General features: G+C 51.2%; 1 long non-coding RNA gene across 1 annotated transcript in view; it reads left to right on the forward strand.

Annotated features, from left to right (window-relative positions):
- LOC141573996 (uncharacterized) overlaps positions 1-18,085 on the forward strand; it is a 170,519-nt gene extending 152,434 nt beyond the window's left edge. Inside the window, exons 2-3 of the long non-coding RNA XR_012500487.1 lie at positions 8,913-9,026; positions 17,877-18,085. This is a non-coding gene — a long non-coding RNA (uncharacterized LOC141573996). The remainder of the gene's footprint in view (positions 1-8,912; positions 9,027-17,876) is intronic.
- Positions 18,086-18,287: the final 202 nt, after the last annotated feature.

An 18,287-nucleotide genomic window follows, 5' to 3' on the forward strand; every position in this document is an offset into this window, starting at 1 on the left:
TCCTAGTCTGTTCATGGAGCCATGTCTCAACTTTTAAGACCGGGCCTTGCAGAGGCTACGACAAAACAGAGTTTATGCCTTTAAGATCGCCATTTGTGTCTGTACAGCAGGCCACTGAGCTCACCTGAAAAGCAGAGCAGAACCATCATCCTTGGAGTGGCTGGGGTCCAGCCCCACGTCTGTCTCCAGGGACCACCACCGTGACCGGTGTGGACCACCCGTCTCCCTCAGCCGTTCAGATCATCCCCTTCAACAAGGACGCAGGCCCGCATTTACCGTGAATGAGACTCAGAGGTCCCCGAGCCACAGGAAGGTGAAGCGGTCCTCCCCTTCCCGCGTCTGTTTGGTAATTTATTTATGAGATTTCAGCTGTGCCCGGTGTCGTACGTCCTCGGGGCACAGATGACTTCATCCTGCATGATTAAAACATGACTCAGGAATCAGAGAGAAAGGTCAGGAGTCTTCCCGGGCGTGAGTTGTCGTACCTCCTTGGTTGTGATGTAGGGGGCACCTCTGGACATGTTTCTTTTTTTTCCCAAGAGTTACTCTTTTTGAGAGACTTTTAGACCTACGGAAAAGTTGCAAAAATGATTCAGAGTACCCACACACCGTCACTCACCTCCCCCTTATGTTAACATCTTACGTAATTTTTATCAAAATTCAGAAATTACTCTCACTGTGGTGCCACCCACTGGAGCATGGAGCTCAGTGAGCGCCCCAGTGGTTCATCCCCCGGGCCTCCGGTCCAGGGTCTGCTCCGGGACCCCACGCTGTGTTTGGTAGTCGTGCCCCCTTCATCTCTTCCAGTCTGGGACAATTCTTCTGACTTTCCTTATCTCTGGTGGCCTTGACACTTTGGAAGATACTGGTCAGTTATTTTGTGGAAAATACCGCATTGCCTTTTTGGGTTTGTCCAGTGCTTGCTGGTGATGAGGCTGAGGGTGTGTGTTGCCGGGAGGGACCCACAGGCAGCGTGCCCCCCGCTTGCATCCTGTCGGGGTGCGTGGTGTTGACATGGCTTCCTGGTGGTGCAGCCCATGACCTGAGCCTCCCGGGCCTGTGCCAGGATTCTCCCCCAGAACTGTCCTTCCCTTTGCAGTTACTGAATACTTGGGAGGGCGGCAACGCCAACATCCTGTTTCTGCTTCAACCCTGAGCAGCGCACACAGCCTACGAGAGCGCACAATTAACCCCCTGCTCCGGTCTGTCAGCTTGAGGGGCTGTGTGTTAAGCCAAGGAAGCGGCGGGTCAGTCCCAGCCAGTCCCCCTCTCCACCCACTCCCACACCTGCCTCCTGAGTCTGCTGCTCCGCCTGTCCAGCCTCCGCCTGACCCTGCTCCCTGCCAGCCCCTTCCTTTCAACCCAGGAGCACCCCCGGCGCCCGTGGCTGCACCACGGCAGCAGCCTGGGCAGGCTCTTGTGTGAATCCTTCAGCGCAGGAGCATATTCTGGCCTCAGGGAACCAGCTCCCCCAACAGGTGGGGCCGACTAGGTGCAATTTCCCAGCATTTCCGGTCTCTGAGTTCGTCTCTTGCCCCCACTGGGCACACGCCCTGACCCTCGGGACCTTGGCTTTGCAGACCTCCTGCTCAAGGCATCCTTCTGTCCCTCAGGCTGATCAGCGTCCTGTCACCCCTGTGGGAGGAGGTGCGGGTTTGCAGGTGAGGGCACCTGGGCAGATGGGCAGATGGGCAGATCTCCATCCTGGGGTTCTTTTCAAAGCACTGTAAGTAACAGCCGCGGGCCCTGCTTTCCTGGTAAATGTCACAAACTGTGCATCGGTTTCCTGGGCTAACCTGCCGTGACGATTACAGTCGGCCGGTTGGATTTCTTTCCTTTTTCTTCAACCAAACATAAGTTAAGGTCTCCAAACAGAGACATTGATCCAGGATTTCAGTTTCCTCCTCCACTGTCTCGGCTTTATGAGGACCCAAGTGGTTACTGTGGAAACTTTTGACAGGCCCAGTAGTCCGGCAAATTAAATCTTCCAGCCCAGCAAATCCTGCTCCGGCATCTCCGCACCTTTTCGGTGGGTTTGTCTGCCTCTTATGTGGTGGACATCGCCTTACCTCCCTGGGGTGCAGGTTCAGCACTAAAAGGGCTGAAAACACAATGAGCTTACGTTACAGACAGCCTGCTCCTGCCGCTGCTTTTTCACAGCAGAGGAGAGAAAAGGGGCCACAGAGGGGACAATGCGTCCCGGAGGAAGGGACAAATGAAAGACGGCGCATGAAGTGGGAGCGTCCGGCTGGGCAGCGCTGAGCCCTGTTCTGCAGGGGAAGGTGTGCTGGCCGACCTGCTGTGGGACCCCCTCAGTTCTCCTGGGGTGGGAAGAACACCGTCCATGACCCACACATCCCCATGAGGCCTGTTTACCCGCCCACGGGGGCCTGTCCTCCCTAGCCAGACTCCCAGTGCACGTTCTTGTGTTATTGTAAGTCGTATGATTGTAAACCTGTCCTCCCCACCGGCCTGTGAACCCCAGGAGTCCAAGGCCACGCTGTGTCCACATCCATCTCAGGTCTGAGGTCAGGGCCTGGTCTGAGTCGGGGGCTCAGGACTGTTGGTGGAATGAATGAACTGGTGACCCTGACAGAGGCAGGCCGGCCCTATCTCCCAGCCCCCAGCCCAGGGCATCGGACAGCAGCTCCTTCATAAAATATGAACTAGAAACTTGAGATTTACAAATGTTAGGCACTATATATAAAAATAGATTTTAAAAAAAAAGTTTCTTCTGTAGAGCACAGGGAACTATGTTCAATATCTTATAATGACGTCTAATGAAAAACTATGAAAACAAATATATGTATGCGTGTGCTGTATGCATTGTGCTGTACACCAGACACTGGCACATTAGAACTGACTGCCCTTCGATTAAAAAAAGGACAAAAAACCCTGGGCCATGGGCGGTGCTGGGAGGATGGCTGCACGTCCTTTACCGCTTTGTACGTCTGCTGACCGCCGTCCTCCTCTGAGCGTCACCAGGTCCTGCACAGCCCCCGTCTCCGACTCGAGCGTATGAAACATTTCCATTCCCGCCCCTTGCTTCCACGTTCGCGCCTCTCCTGCCTTCCCTCTTGGCTCTCCGGGACCCTCAGCGTGGCTCTCCCCGGGGCCCTGTCGGTGTCCTGAATGGAGTCATTAAACAGCAGAGTAGATGCAACGTTCTGGTTCTCGTACTCAATTATGTTAAATTATCCGTGCCCACAAAATCTCTCCCCCGTTGCATTATTTAGGCAGAAGCGCTAAATAAAGAAGACGTCTGTTTTTTCATTCCTAATTCTCAGGTAGTTACAAATAGACTGACTTTTTTTTCTAATCATGGATTAACTTTTATGGAGACGGTTGATTTCCTCTCTGCGGAGACTTGAGTTTGAGGGAAGCCCTAAACTTGCAGGGGGCATCGTGCCTGCCGCCTCCCCGTTGTGCCCAGAGGGTGTCTCACCCCGGCTCTTTAAGAGCAGCTGCCGTAGCCGAGCGAGCCCGAGGCCAGGGAGCGGCTCGCCCTGAGGCCCGTTTTGTCTCTTCTTGAACCAGCGAGTCCTGTGGTCCCAACAAGGCTTTGAGTCCGGGTGGCGCCCCCGTGGGAAATGCGCTCGGATTTTACGCAGGGAACTTCAGCAAACAGCTCCTTACATCTTGCTTTCCCAAGTGCGTGTCCGGTGGGCGCTGGATGAATGTTCGCCTTCTCTCACACTTCTTCCTGTCCTAATGGTGATAAAGCAGCAAGAGGAGAGCTCCCTTTTCAGAAAAGCTGATCGCGCAGTGTTCACGTGGAACGCAGGCTCCTTCATGTAAAGCCGTCATCAGACTGTATCTCGTTTACTGCAGAGAAAACGCAGCATAGTGCTTAAGAGCACAGACTCCAGAGATAGATGCCCAGCATGGCCACAGGCTAGCTCTGTGACCTTGGACAAGTGGCTCAACCTCTCTGTGCCTCACTTTTCCCATCTTCAAAATAGGGTAATAATAGTACTTAACTCATCGGGTTATTGTGAGGATTAACTGAGTTAATGTAGAATGGTGCTTAGCCTGAGATAAATGTTGCATTTATTGTTAATTATTGTCATTATTTTTATAAGATGGATTCCATTGAGCACTACAGGAGATTTGCTGGTTAACGGCGTTCAGTCTTTGACCTGTGTACTCATGCCGCAAGCATCGCTCCCGGGCTCCCGGGACCGTGCTGGGCGCCAGGGCGCCTTAGCCGTTTGCTGTCTGCAGGGCGTTTCTCATCAGTGGGGAGAAGCTTCGAGTCCTTCCTCCAGGTTGAGCTGCCTTATTTCTGCCGACACAGAGCCTCGTCCAGTGTGTCCCGCTACCAGTGACGGGCCCTGGACGCAGCTGCAGAGAAAATGTCACACACACACAGACGAGGTCAGCGGGAGAGAATGAGCCGGGTACGCTGGTGTAAGCGCTCCTGTTGAAGAATTCGTCTTTTCTCATCTGCCAGCTTTCTTGGCACTTTGGAACGTTGGCAGTTCCTGGGTTTTGTGCAACAGATGAACAACAGATTCAGGATTGTACTATTTCCTTCCGAACCCGTTAAGCACTTTCCGGGCCTAGGTAAGCGTTCAGTGGCAGCAGTAGTGGCAGGCAGGGGGAGTGACTACGTTTCCGTCTTGTCAGTTGTGCCTAATCTGTGTTAGTGGGGCCAAGGGGAGGACTGGGGTCACGCAGGTGGCCACAGATGCACGCCTGGGGAAGCACTGAAGCAGGAAAAGATGTCCCCAGCCGTCTGCTCAGGCAGCACCATTATTTTCTATCCCGCTGCTCTGCCTGCAGCAGACACCTCTTCTCCTTCCTAGGAGAGCAGCTCTTCCCTGGCAGAGGCTGGGTTGTCTGCGCTGCACCCACTCTGTGCACAAAATCAAATCCCATGTTTTCTTTCTTCCTCAAGTTCAGTCAGGGACAACATCTGCCTTCCTTCCCTGAGATGAGACCAGCTGGCGTGACACCACCCTTGAAGCAAAGGTGTCGTCCGCAGTTCACGAAGGATTTGAGGGCCTCAGTTAAGTACCCCTTCCATCCTGACCAAATGCCCATGAATGCCAGGGAAGTCACATTCAGAGGAAACAGACTGAATGAGAAGAAAGCAAAAGTTTTTAAGAAGTCATTTGTAGGCATTTTGATAGTATCTCTTTGTTGGGATAAAAAAATAATAATTAAAAGCTTAAAAATAAAACCCAAGTCTATCGTAGCATTCGGACATCGTTCCTTCCAGATTTGTGGTAATTGATGCCAGGCAGTGGTTCTCAATCAGGGGAACGTTTACCCTGCCGGGGGATGTTTGACAGCGCCTGGGGACATTTTTGGTTGTTGCTGTTGGCATTTAGTGGATGGAGGCCGGGGCGCTGCTAGACATCCCACAGTGCCCAAGTCTGCACCTCACAGGGGGTGACTGTCTGGCCGTCAGTACCCGGGTCGAGACACCGTTACCAGGATGGACGCGGGGTTACAGCGAGTTGACTTCTGTACAACATGAAACACCACTTGCTGGGTTAACTCCTGACAGATACAACCTGAAGAGGGACATTTAACATAGTGACAGCCTCCTGGTGAGTACTTGAGTGATCACCTCACTGGCTAAAAATCATTACACATTTTCCTCTATGCAGTAAGCTGCCCCAAATCCTCCTTTTGTGTCATAAAAGTAATTATCACTATTATGAATAGAAAAGCAAATATTTATTGAGCAGCTGTTAACCTTCCGCAAAGTGGGGATGTCCACCGCCCGAGGGGACTGGCGATGGGAGGCCCGGGACGTGCTGTGTGCAGGAAGCATGCAGCCAGCGGACAGTGCGGGCGGACCCGGGTGCCTGTGTTACGGTCGAAACTGCTCATCTCAGGCCGGGAGCCGCCGGCAGTCACGGAGCCCGAGACTCGGGAGGCCATCCCGCCGGTTGGTTGAAAAGCTGGGGCTAGGCGCTCTTACCTCCTTACCTATGATCCACAGAGAAGCACTGCGCCAAGTCGCCGTCCGCATCGGCTCAGCCCTCTGAGGAATCCAGAGCGGATGCGGGGGTGGGCCCTGGGTGGTGCCCTTGAGTCGGCCTGTCCGTGGTGATGCGCCTCCAGGCTGTCTGCCCATCCGCGGGGTGCACAGAACAGGCTCCCCAAGGCAAGCTCGTTTTCCACGGCCGAAAGACCCCAAAAGCTGTGGAGAAGGGCAGAGGTCCTGCCATTCTGAGAAATTCAGTCCTAGTTCTTGGACCTCAATCTTTGGAAGATCTTGAAGACTTTGTGCTTTCCCTTGACCCAGACTTTCCCTCAGGCAACAGGAGCCAGGGCGCAGAGCAGCACTGTGGAGGGTGGGCTGCAGCCCGTGGTCACCCCACGGCCATCCACAGGCTCCCCATTCATCTGGCCATAAGTGGGCCGCGGTCTCTGAATCCTGCCCCTTTGAGCAGTCAGATCCCATGGCAAGTGCTCCCTGTCTCTTCCTGATGTCCCACAAGGGCAGGGAGGCTCAGGAAGGAGAGGATGCCGGGAGAGAAGGAGCATGGAGTTGGCGACATCACACCATCTCTCGGCGTGGACGGCAGCCCCATGAGGTTGGGGTGGTTGTCCCCCAGCAGGAAGAGAAGCTGAGGCGCTGAGGTTCAGTAGGTGTCCACGGTTCTTCAGCTCATCAGTGACAGAAGCAGGATTTGTTCCAGACCGTCTGACAGCAGAGCCTGAAGGTCAGCGGTCAGTGCTGCCTGGGAGAAAGAGCCTGCGTTAAGGCAGGCGGCTCAGCCGCTTGCTGGACTGTGTGACATCAGAAGGGCAGCCTGTGTCTCTGAGCCTCTGCTTTCAAACCTGCAGTTTGAAGATAATATGTGCGGAGCCGGGTGCACAGGAGGGGCGGCCCATCACCACGACTTCTGGTCCAGGCGTCCAGCGACACTGGCCATACGGAGCTCTGTGCGCAGAGGACAAAACCCCAGTGCAGTGGCCGAACCCCGGTGTGCGCAGAGACTGGCAGAACCCGCGCGGTTTGGCGGTGCGGGCGGGCACCAGCACGCTCTGGGTTACCCGCTCAGACTCGCCCCCTGTGAAAGTCTACCCACACCCGAGCTTGTTCAAACGTGCCCCAAACTGCCTGCCCTAATGCGTTTACGCAGTTTTCCCGTGGACGGTGTTAAACAACACAGCCTCTATTTCACACCTGAAGTGCAATTGTTCAGCCTTTAGCTTGACCACAGTTGTGAAAATCGGGGCATTATCTGGCCGCCGATAGAATGAAGCAAAACGTCCCTTCTCCACGCCTGGTGAATTCCTGTCTGAAGCAGCAGGGTGGCCCGAGGCAGCCTGATTTCTTTAATCATCCCAATTAACTAGCATATAGGGTTTTATCTAAATACACCAGGAGAAACCGCGGTCGTGACAGGCAAGGGAGGCGGCTGAGAGCGCTGAGGTCCCGGAGGGCGGACGGCGCCACTGCCGGCACCGCTGTCACCTCTCTTCTTAAAGCAGACTCCGGCCTCGTGAAGGAAGGAATGCGCATGGACCGATCACGGCCTCCGGCTCTGCGCGCCCTTCTCTTACTGTCAGTTTTTCGCCCTGGGATCTACGACACCCCCTCCCACAGGTCAGGTGAGGACTTCAGGGTCAGTGCAAGGTGTCACAATGATTTCACCCCCTCCCTGAAGCATGAGGTCCCCGAGAGAATAGTCCCAATTACGGCCAAAGGGGCGTTTGGCACCTCGATGGCCGAGAAAGGACGCACCAAACCTCCATCAACTCAGCCCGCGAGTGACAACCTCAAAGCCACTTCCACCTGTGCCAGGCATGGCCTCGGCTTGGGGACTCGTGTGGCCTTCTGGTCACACCCATTTTCCAACCCCAGGCCTCCCAACCTCCATGTTTCTGCTCTAACTTGAAAAACATAGTGATTTCTTTGAAGCAAAGAGAAGGAAAGAAGGAAGCCGAAGAGTGGACTCAGGTCGTTTACTTGTGGGGTGGAGGCTGACCCCTGGGGTGGTGGCCGGGCCAGGAGGACCCTGTGGTCGGGTCTCACCAGGGCTTGGCCTCAGGGGTCCGTGGTCCTGCTGGGTGAGCGGTGAACTGGGCGGCTGTGAGATGAGGGGCAGGGGCTCCTTCCAGGGCCATCGCTGGGCTCCCCACACAGCCTGGTGCTTCTCGGCGAGACACCCCGTGAGAACGCCTCTCCGGAAGCCGGGGGCTGTGTGGAGACGCAAGCAGCTTGTAGACCTGGGACCTGGCCATCCAGGTCTGACAGCCGCTCTAAGTCCGGGGGCCCCAGCCCTGGCTCGGGCAGCAAGGAGCCTGAGACCTCCCCGCGACTGTTCTGAACGTGGGGTGAGGCGACGTCTGTCTAGGGCTTGGCGCGTGGTGAGCCTTCATCGACTCTGGCTCGTGTCGCTATAACCCAGACTGCCATCATGGCTTTCCCTGGGAAAGCAATCGTCAAAGAGATAGTCAGATGCTAAGACTACAGGTGAAAATGGAGCCAAAATTAAATAGCCTAAAAATGTGATGTCTGGGGGAGTTGGGGGCCTCACAGAGGCCTTAGAGCAATCAAGGCCTGTTCCATTGTCCTTCCTGATAATTTAATGGATGGGACAAGGAATGAATAAAAAGGCATTCTGAGCTGAAAAGGGAAGTGCCACATTATTTCCACATTGCTAAGTGTTGGGGGTGTATGAACCCTTCGGTCCCGGCGCGAAGGCCACTGCGTGGTTGGAGTGTCCTGTGTCAGAGGGTCGGACGGACGTGGGTTCCAGCCTCAGCAGCCCTTTGGGGGCCTGGAGCAGGGCATTTAATCTCTCTAAACCTTGGTGTCCCCATCCGTGAAATGGGGACAGGAATCTATCCTTCAGTGCCATTGTGAGAACTGCACGGGTGAATGACTCCAAAACATCCCCACGCTGGCCTGCTAAACATGTGTTTTCCCCTCTTTGTTACAGGAGACATCGTTTGCTGTCTTGGGGGGAGAAGGGAGACAGAAACACCAGACGAAGAAACCCTGATCTTTTAACACGGTGGCTGGTGCCCCCGGCTTCCCCGATGTCCGTATCTGGGTAAGACTTTAAAAGTCCATTCTCATTGTTACTCGGTCCTTTTTCTTTCTTTTCCCGTTTACCATTTAAAATATTAATTCTAGCTTTTACTTCTGAGAGGAAAGAATGTGCCCTCGCAATTTCAGTGATTTAGGCGGTACCCCCTTCTTCAACTTTGCCTGCCTTCTGATTGCACCGTGCGCCTTCCTGGCTTTGATTTGACTGATGGAGCCATTCAGAGGGTTTGATTACAGCAGGGCTAGGTTGGTGAGTGATTCTTTTTTGGTCTGATTTCAATTGCTTTTCAGTAGCAGCAGGTGAATTGGGGAAACTGAGAAGGAAAAACAAATACGGGTAAATAAAGACAGGATAACAGTACCCAGGAGAGAACACAGGTTGTTTACACTGTGCCTTTTTTTATGTTGGTTTGCCATTAGAAAAGAAAAAAGCTGCACTTAAAAAAATGGATTTGAAGAAACACCTATGGCTGAACAGGATGTATATGAAACATTATGAACCAAAAATCACCCCTGAAGGCATGTGCGTTTCCAGAGTGCACGGTGCTCTCACGGCTGTGGTCTTGCTTTCCCTCCACATGGTTCTGTCTGGTCAGTGCCATTAACTCTTTCACAGATGACAAATCTGAAGCTCAAAGAGACAAAATAATTCTCCCCACAGCCACAGGTAGCCATGCTGGCTGGAACCTAGACATTTTCACCTAATCCAGTGTCCTTTTCACGACCCATAGCTGCTCTGCAAATGCCAGACCAATCGTTCTCACTGTGCACAATGTTAAGACATGCCTTAGGCTGGGGATCTGTCTTGCAGCAACATGTACGAATGAAAAGTCATATACCTTCCCTTGGGGAAAGAAGAACATGGTTTCTCTAGAATTATATTTTTTGCGTCTCTGAAAACCTAATCAGATCAGCTGTTCCTTGTCCCAGAGTCCTCAGCCTCGGCGGTGTTTATAATTGTCTAAACTGGGGGCGGGATGACTGCTGTTCGGAGCTGGTCTGTGCATTGTAGAATGCTCTGCAGCTGCCTGGTCTCTCTACACGAGATGACAGGAGTTCCCCCAACCCTGCTGTGGCAATCGGAAATGTCTCTGGACATCACCGGGTGTCCCCCTGTGGCAGAGCGGCCCAGATGGAAGCCATGGCCTTACGTCTGTTCAGAAAACAGCTGGCACTTACACACTGTTACGTTTACTATTTAATTATGTGAGTTTTTTAATTTTATGGAAAATTTCTTAATTGTATGGAGAACTTCCTTGCACTCTCCCAAGTCTTCACTCCAAAATCAAGGGAAAAGGAAGACACAAAAGTCTTGCAAAATTGGCACACCAAAAGCAAATAACCATTGCACCATATGGGTTTATGTCTGGGTACAGAATTCTTACAAACATATTTCAGACTCAAATGTCCAAAAATATCTGCCTAATGACACGTAGTTTCAGAGTAAACACTTCATTTTTCTTCTAAATGAGCATTCAGTTTATAGAAATGGAAAACTAATGTAGTTTTTTGCTGCCAGAAAACATCTCCATGGTATTCAGGGACCTTTGTTGATTACTTTTTAGCGACATGATGTTTACATTATTTAAACCAAAAATACCAAAATGATGGGTGTGAGGATCATCTGGATTTGTCTCCTCGCCTGGCTTTAGAGCCCCCTTTCGGATCTAATCCTAAAATGAAAGAGAGGCCCCTGATGACGTGGGGAGTTGAAGGTAGTCCTCTTGTGCCTCTCAGCAAATTCCTACCGGAAGGAGCAGGGACACCTGCCGCAGGAAAGCCTCCAGCAGTGCTAGGGAGGCGGTCTCCGCCAGCCACAGCCACACGGCCGAGAACTCCCTGCAGGACGCAGTGCGTGCGGGACAACCTTGCAGAAGACCGAGGGCTGGACCACAGCCCAGTATCTCCAGACGGTGGTACAGAGCCTCGAGGAGTGGAAAAGGGTGCTCCCGACGAACTTCTGTGAGATCCAGCAGCTTGTCTGTCGGTGCCCACGCTGAAGCACAGTATTGCCCGAGAACACGGCCCCTCGGACGGGGGGATCTGGGGGTGCTGCAGACATTTGGGATCAGCTGCCTGGGTGGAGGAGGAAGGGCAGCGTGTCGCCTGGCTCCAGAGCGCTGCTGCAAGGAGGAGGCAGGATGCGTGCTCGTGGACCAGCAGTGAGGACCTTCCAGACCGAAAACGGGCAAGACAAGCCGTGTCTGCAGGAACATCACGGGGAAAACCAGAGCAGCCTTGGCACCCAGACGCTGTTCTTGGTGAGCTGCCTCTCAGCCTTCTGGATACTCTGGCACGAGGTCAGGGAGGAGAAGCAGATGGAGGGAGAGACATGGAGCGATTCAGCTGCCAGCACCCTCCAGGGGAAAGCACCCCTCACTCAGCGATGTCTTAACACAGAAAACGAGTGACCTGCGTCTGGGCCTCTAACGCTGTTCTCTCGAGTAACGTGGCAGTTCTAGTTCATGCAACAGTTGATCGATCGACTGATGGATGGGTTGTCTGCCTATTCTGAAAAGCCAAGAAAGGCAGCGAGAAACAGAGAGAAATAAGATCAATAAAATGGGGCTATTTGCAAATAATAGGCACAGCACAACAGGCATTTAGCCTCACACACCAGGCACTGTGCTAAACATCTTGCCGATCTCTTTTGGCTGAACTCTTCTTCTTGCTGGCTGTGAGGACTTACACAAATTTATTTAAACTCTCTGGGTTTGCCCTGCTGCTGTTTTGGTGTCAGTGAGGCCTTGCTTTGTGTGTGAGCATACACACGGGGTACCTGGACGGGGTACATTCGCTTGTTGGCTTCACCGACCCCTAGTTTGCACTGTGAGTGACAGGTGTCCGTGTCCTTCCTGTGTCCTGCAACTCCGTCCCCCCTCATTTGTTGAAACCTCTGTTGCTTTCCTGTTATCACTGCTGATTTGGCCTTTTCTTGGTTTTCTGTCAGTTTGTTTTTTTTTAATTCATCCTGAACCTACACTTGCCTGGTGCACACAAGTTCAGGATTTGGGGGGGGTGACATTTCTGGTGAGTTATCTCATTTCTCAGGATGTAATAAGCTCTCCCCCCCTCAGGATCCCTGTTACCCCGAAGCCCACTGTGTCCGTCACGCAGCTACCTTAGCTTCTGGTTTTGGTTAGCATTTCTAGGGTGTATGTTTTTTTTAAACCTTTTACTTTCAATCTTTTGGGACCTTACATTTTAAATTTTTTTTGTACATAGCATATGGTTGGATTATTTAAAAAATCCAATCTGAAAATTTCTTCCTTCTAACTGAGTGGTATAATCTGTTTTCATTTATTGTGGTTTTAAAACCATTGGGGTGTGTTTGGATGATCAGGCCCTAGTGATTCTGCCCCTTCCTGTGCTGTATGTGATGGAACAGTCTTCATTTTTATTTATTTTTTAACCTTTTATCAGATTTGGAAGTTTTGCCTTCTATTTCTATTCCTTTATTGGTAACCCTTAAAATTTTAACATTAGCCATTTAACTTTCAAAGTCTAAAGTTAATGTGTATGTCATCCTTTCAAAGACTGTGTAGCCCTCAGGACTCCTTAGCGCTGATCATCCCCTCATCCTTGTTACTGGCCTTTCATTTCCACCTTCTTTATAAACCACCCAAATGGGACAATTTCCCAGAATGCACTACAGGGATTTATAGAGACAAAAAATAAGCAGCAGACATTACGAGCCCAGGAGGGTAAAATGAGTAGGTTCAAAAATGTATCTAGTAGGATTTTCAGCTACGACAATAAAGAGGAGGCAGGAGAAGCAATGCTCGAAGAGTATTAATACAGAAATTCCAGAGTGAAAGCACAACCCTACACGCTGGCGAGGCACAGGCAGCCCTGAGCAGCGCGAACACCGTAGGCCCCGACTCACCCTCCCGCGCTGCGACAGCAGGGCACCGGGGGACCGAGGAGGTCTCCAAAGCAACTCTCGGGCAGAGAGATTTAAAAAGAAATCACAATTAGTTGTTAGATTTTTTTTTCTTTTTTTGGTCAAACACAAAAGAAACTGGAAGAAAAAAACACTGAAAGCTTCTGATTGCAAAATGATGTTTCCAGCAGTCTGTACCCAGATATACTCTTACTCGAGAGGAAGAGCGATAAAGAACTTTCCAGAGGGAAGAAAACCATGAGTTTTACGTTTGCAGACTCTCGCTGAAGGAGTGATTGAGGGTTTGATCCTTCAGCATAATCTCCGTGTTGCTATGGTTACAAATTACCTCTGACACCTCAGTGGATTAAAAAACGTCTCTCTCCCTTGCCCTGATGGCGCTGGCGAGCGTAAAGCAGCAGTGTGCGTCCTTCTGCTCACGTGGAGTCACTGCAGGCGGGGCTGCTGTCTCACTTCCCACAACTGGAGGGGAGATTCAAAGGAGTAACTTCGAGATACAGACCCTCAGCATTCTTACACGTGCACAAGGAGACAGTGTACATGCAGGCTGAGCACTGCATTTTTCATAGTATAAAATACTGAGGGCACTTTTTAAAAGACCAGTAAGGGAGTGGATACAAATCACGGTCTGCAGCGGAACACGACAGAGCAGAGATCAGCAAGCTCCCTGTGAAGGTACTCCCTGCAAAGCCGAGAATACCTCCTCTCTGTTCCTCTAAGGGAAAGTGAGCCAGCCCCTGCTTTGGAGCGCTTAAAATCATCGGTGTGCGTACACTAAGCAATGTCAACATTACATCGTGGCATGGGAGAAAAAGTGAAGTTTAAAAGAATGGATACAGTCTGATACACTTTATTTTAGTTAAGTATCACACATACAAACTAATAATCATACTGCACGTCATGGATACGTTCACACAGAAAAACAGAAGAATCGTAAGGAGGAAGGTGTCTGTACCTGTCAGAGCGCTGCTCACTCCTCGAGGACGGGGCGGGGGGTGGGGGGGACGTGCCGGGGACTGCGGGAGTGGTAGTGACACTTACCAGCGTTGCTTGTCCTCCCGGATCTGAATGTGAACATAGGTTAAAACTCTAGGTCGTTGTACATTTTGGTTACTCCACAAATTAAAATGTAAAAGTTTCAAAATAGAGAAAGGCAAATACCATATGATATCACTTATATGTGGAATCTAAAAAAAAAAAAATGACACAAATGAACTTATTTGCAAAACAGTAAAAACAGACATAGAAATCAAACTTACGGTTACCAGGGGGATGGGGAGAGATAAATTGGGAGTTCAGGATTTGCAGATACTGACTATATAAAATAGATAAAACACAAAGGCTTACTGCACAGCACAGGGAGCTACATTCGGTATCTTGTAGTGACCTATAGTGAAGAAGAGTATGAAAATATTTGTAACTGAATCACTATGCTGTACACCAGAAATTAACACAACACTGTAAACCGACTAGACTTCAGTAAAAAAATTTCTTAAAAATAGAGTGCACACCTGAAAAAAAAAAAGAAAAAAATACAAAAGAAAACAGTAATTAAAGAGGAAATGCCCCAGAGGGAAAGCAGGCAAAGGATGTCAGTGAAAGTCACACAAATGTGGGAGAAGATGTCGCCCTGAATAGTGGTCAGTGACAAATTAATATTTAGGACGAGTGTCACTTCCCTGCGTGCATCACTGTCCCGACGGTACCTCCAAGTGTCGAGGCTGTGGGAACACGGCGGCCACGATACTCCTTGTGTGTCGTGACATTTCTCTTTGGTGTCCCCATCCCCCGCTGCCACGTACATCAGACTGTAAACTCTTTGTGGGCAAGATCCCCGTCTTTTTCTGTCTTTGGATCTTTGTGTACACCTGTCACTGTATCTATGCAAATTGGTTGTTTATCATACCTGTGTTGAGATAGACAAGATTCTGTGTTCTCTGTGTTGGGCTTAACATACTGATTTTGAAAATTGTCAGCCATGCAGAAAAACAAAATACGCCAACCATCTGGTGCTTTTCATCCCCAAAGCTTAGCACTCTGATGAACTCTCCAAGCAGACAGACTTGAGTAGAACAGAAACAAGACCTTCATTTCCCAATGTGGGGGCACGTGTTAGGAGACATTTTAATGGCAAACAGGTCAATCAGGGTGTAATTGCCTCTGATAGACACTCGAGAAATCAGAACCATTCTTCACCTAGAGCCGAGAGCCACTTGAAAAGATGACAGTCTTCCCTGCCTTTGAAAACATCAAAGACAATCGAAGCATCGACTTCCAACTGGATCATCAACATCGAACGCCCAGCGGACGAGGCGGGAATGGAACCGGCAGCCTCGCCAGGAGGAAGGCTCCGTGACAGGCCGCGCTGCACCCCATCAGGACCGCTGCCTGGGTGCCGGTCTGGTCCGGCCTCGAGGGGCGGTGACCAGGCCTGGGCTCAGACAGGCCAGCGCTAGATGCGGGTGGCTCAGTTGCCAGGGCTTGAGGGGCATCAAAGGAATGTTTCCACCTGCTTGTGCTTCCACTGAGACCCCGCTTTGGGTTAACTTTAAACTTTCCAGTGAACTGCAGACGGCGGCCGGGAGAGGCAGCGCTTTACTTCAGAGCAGACATTAACACCTGATTTGAATTAAGGTCAGCAGTGCTTGGCTCAGAGCAGAGCTGAGAAGCAGTGGGACCACCAAGAACTTGACGTCTCCGGTTAAAACTCGTCTTTACCATTGAGGGCGAGTTCTGGAGGCTCTCCTGTAGAAGACTGCACAGGCCGTTCCTGAAAACCGAGCTGTTCTACTCAGTTGTCCGGTTTGGCTTCTCAACTCGTCTGGCAGGAAGATTTGCCGTTTCCTTGTAGCGACTCCTCGGGGTGTTTGTAGTTGCCTTTTACTGAGATAGTTGTGGCTCCACGCGTAATTGTAAGAGATAATAATGCAGAGAGTTTCTGCATGCTCTTTGTCTAGTTTCCCTGATGCCGATGGAGGGGAGACTTCTCCTCTACCCAGCTTGGGTTCATGGGCTGGGGTCCTGCAAATTAGACCAACGAGAGACAGATTAGCAAGAGAGAAAGAGACTAGCGCCTCAGCCTGTGCGCGGCGTGTGCACACGGGAGTACTGGGTGGTGAGTGACCAAATAGGGCGGTTAGAACGTGGGCTTCTGTAGCACCTTAACAAACGAACAGTACGCTTTGCCAGGAAGTGTCAAGACAAAGGGGAAAGGACTTGAGTTTCTAGGAGCAGAATATTGTGGGAAGGTGAATACATAAGGGAACCGATGGAAGGGAAGGTCTGTACAGTGGCTTTGTTACGTGGACTCCTCTGCCGCCGTCTCAGGGCTCCTAAGGGCCTAGAGTCGTCCCTGGGAATTAGCTTCTGTCCTTCCCGGTTGGCGGGGGCTGGGGGGCACCTTTACAAATTTATTTCTTGCTTTTAGGCAAACAGAAAGAGGACAGAGAATTTTTATTGTATCTGCTGCTTCTCAGTTGCCTTCAGTTCAAAATCAAAAAATGCTGCACGCACCAATGTTCCGCACCACGGGTGGACCGCCTCTGCTTAACCATTCATCCGCTGAAGGGCATCGGGATTGCTTCCGCTTCTAGGCCGTCACAAATAAAGCTGCTATGAACCTTCACACACAGGGTTTCATGTGAATGTACATTTCCTTTTTTTTTCTGGGGAAAATGTCCAAGAGCTCAGTTGCCGGGGTGGATGGTAGGTGCGTGGTCAGTTTCATAAGAAATTACCAGCTGCCTTCTGGAGAGGCTGCACCTTCTACATCCCCACAGACGATATTTGCGTGTCAGTTTATTTGAAAGGGTTGGAAAGCTTCATGCCCATCACCCCGGGGATCCGTCTCCCGTGACAGCTCCAGGTACGGAAAACCGAGGAAGTATATAGTCTACTGTTCTGACTCTGGAAACGCAGAGGGCAAGTTGGACGCTTATTTTGCGTTTAGGCCTAGGAGAAGACCAAGTTAAAATTATATTTATGGAAACCTAAAATTCAGTGGAAAAACACACTGGCTTGTGTTTCTCAGGCAACAATGCTTCTAATAAGCTATTTCTTTTGAACACGTGGTCATATCATCAGTACCACTGCACCGACACGCTCTCCGGGGAGAAGAGTAAATCTGGGTGGGGGGGGAGAACCTGAGCCGATAAGAGGTTAACTGAGTGGTGACAAGTAGGAAACTATTACGGCCTGAAAAGTTCCTCGGACTGGGGGCCCGGGTTGAGGGTCACAGGGGGCTCCGCCTGTGTGGCAGGGGAGGGCCACGGGAGTGGGCGGGGCCACGGGCCGAGGGCAGAGGTCGGCAGGATGTGGAGGAGTGTGTGAGGACCTGCTGAGGCTGAAAATTGGCGCTTCAATGTCCCTCAAGACAAACACTAAACCAGAAAGCTTTTTCAGAAATTACGTTTTTCAAAACTGTTTGAAATAATGAGATTTTTTTTTTGAAAGAGAAAATGGGGACCTAACTAGCGAGCATCAAGGGGGAAAGGACTTAATAACATTTCCTGTATCTTTAGGGTCTTTGGGGTCCGTTGCCGGGAAACATTCCAGAAACCCAGTATACAAAGAGGTCAGGTGCAGCGATGGAGCTGGGAAACTTCCTGCAGAGGTGTCAGTCCAGTCAAATCTTAACACAGAATGCAGTCCACTTTTTTACAAAAACACAACTATGAAATGCTGCCTCTATTCAATCCATTTCCCATGGAAGCAGCCCCTCCAGGCGAGTGTCGTGTTTACCAGGGACTGCCATTTCAGATGCTGCTGCGGGAGTCATGGGGGCATCCTCTGGAGATCCCTGGGGCACGTGTCCCTAGAACCAGTAGGACAGCTGGAACCTTGTGGCCTTTCTACAGGAAGGGATGGGGACACAGAAGCCATTAAGTCCTTGGAAACCATTCCAGAAATCACAAGAGTCTGTTAAAGCTGATTAAAATCTTCCCTCTGTAGGTGGAGAGGGGAAAGCCACAAGCTCCTGTTTTGGAATGAGCAGACCTGGAGTGAAGTCCCGTCTCTACTGCGGACCGCTCGAGGCCTCGGGCGGTCTGGGGCGAGGCCCAGGGTGCTGACAAGCTTCAGTGTGCGGACTGGAAGGGGGCCGCACCCCTGCTCACCGGCCGGCCTGCGGGCCCAGGGGCATCACCTGTGTGAGCCGTGGGACTGAGGTAGGTCCTCTGTACTTGCTGTTGCTGCGTGGCTGGTGTGGATGCGCTGGCCGTTCCTGTTGCCGGGACCTGCATGTCGGCACCAGCTGACAAGTCACGTCTCCAGGATTCATTTATTGACTCAACAGGCATTTGTTGAGAGGCTGCTGAGCGCCAGGGGGCTCTCGGAGCTGCGGGAGGCCAGGTGCTCGCGGGC

The sequence above is a fragment of the Camelus bactrianus genome, chromosome 19 (genome assembly GCF_048773025.1).
Source record: "Camelus bactrianus isolate YW-2024 breed Bactrian camel chromosome 19, ASM4877302v1, whole genome shotgun sequence".
Taxonomy (NCBI): domain Eukaryota; kingdom Metazoa; phylum Chordata; class Mammalia; order Artiodactyla; family Camelidae; genus Camelus; species Camelus bactrianus.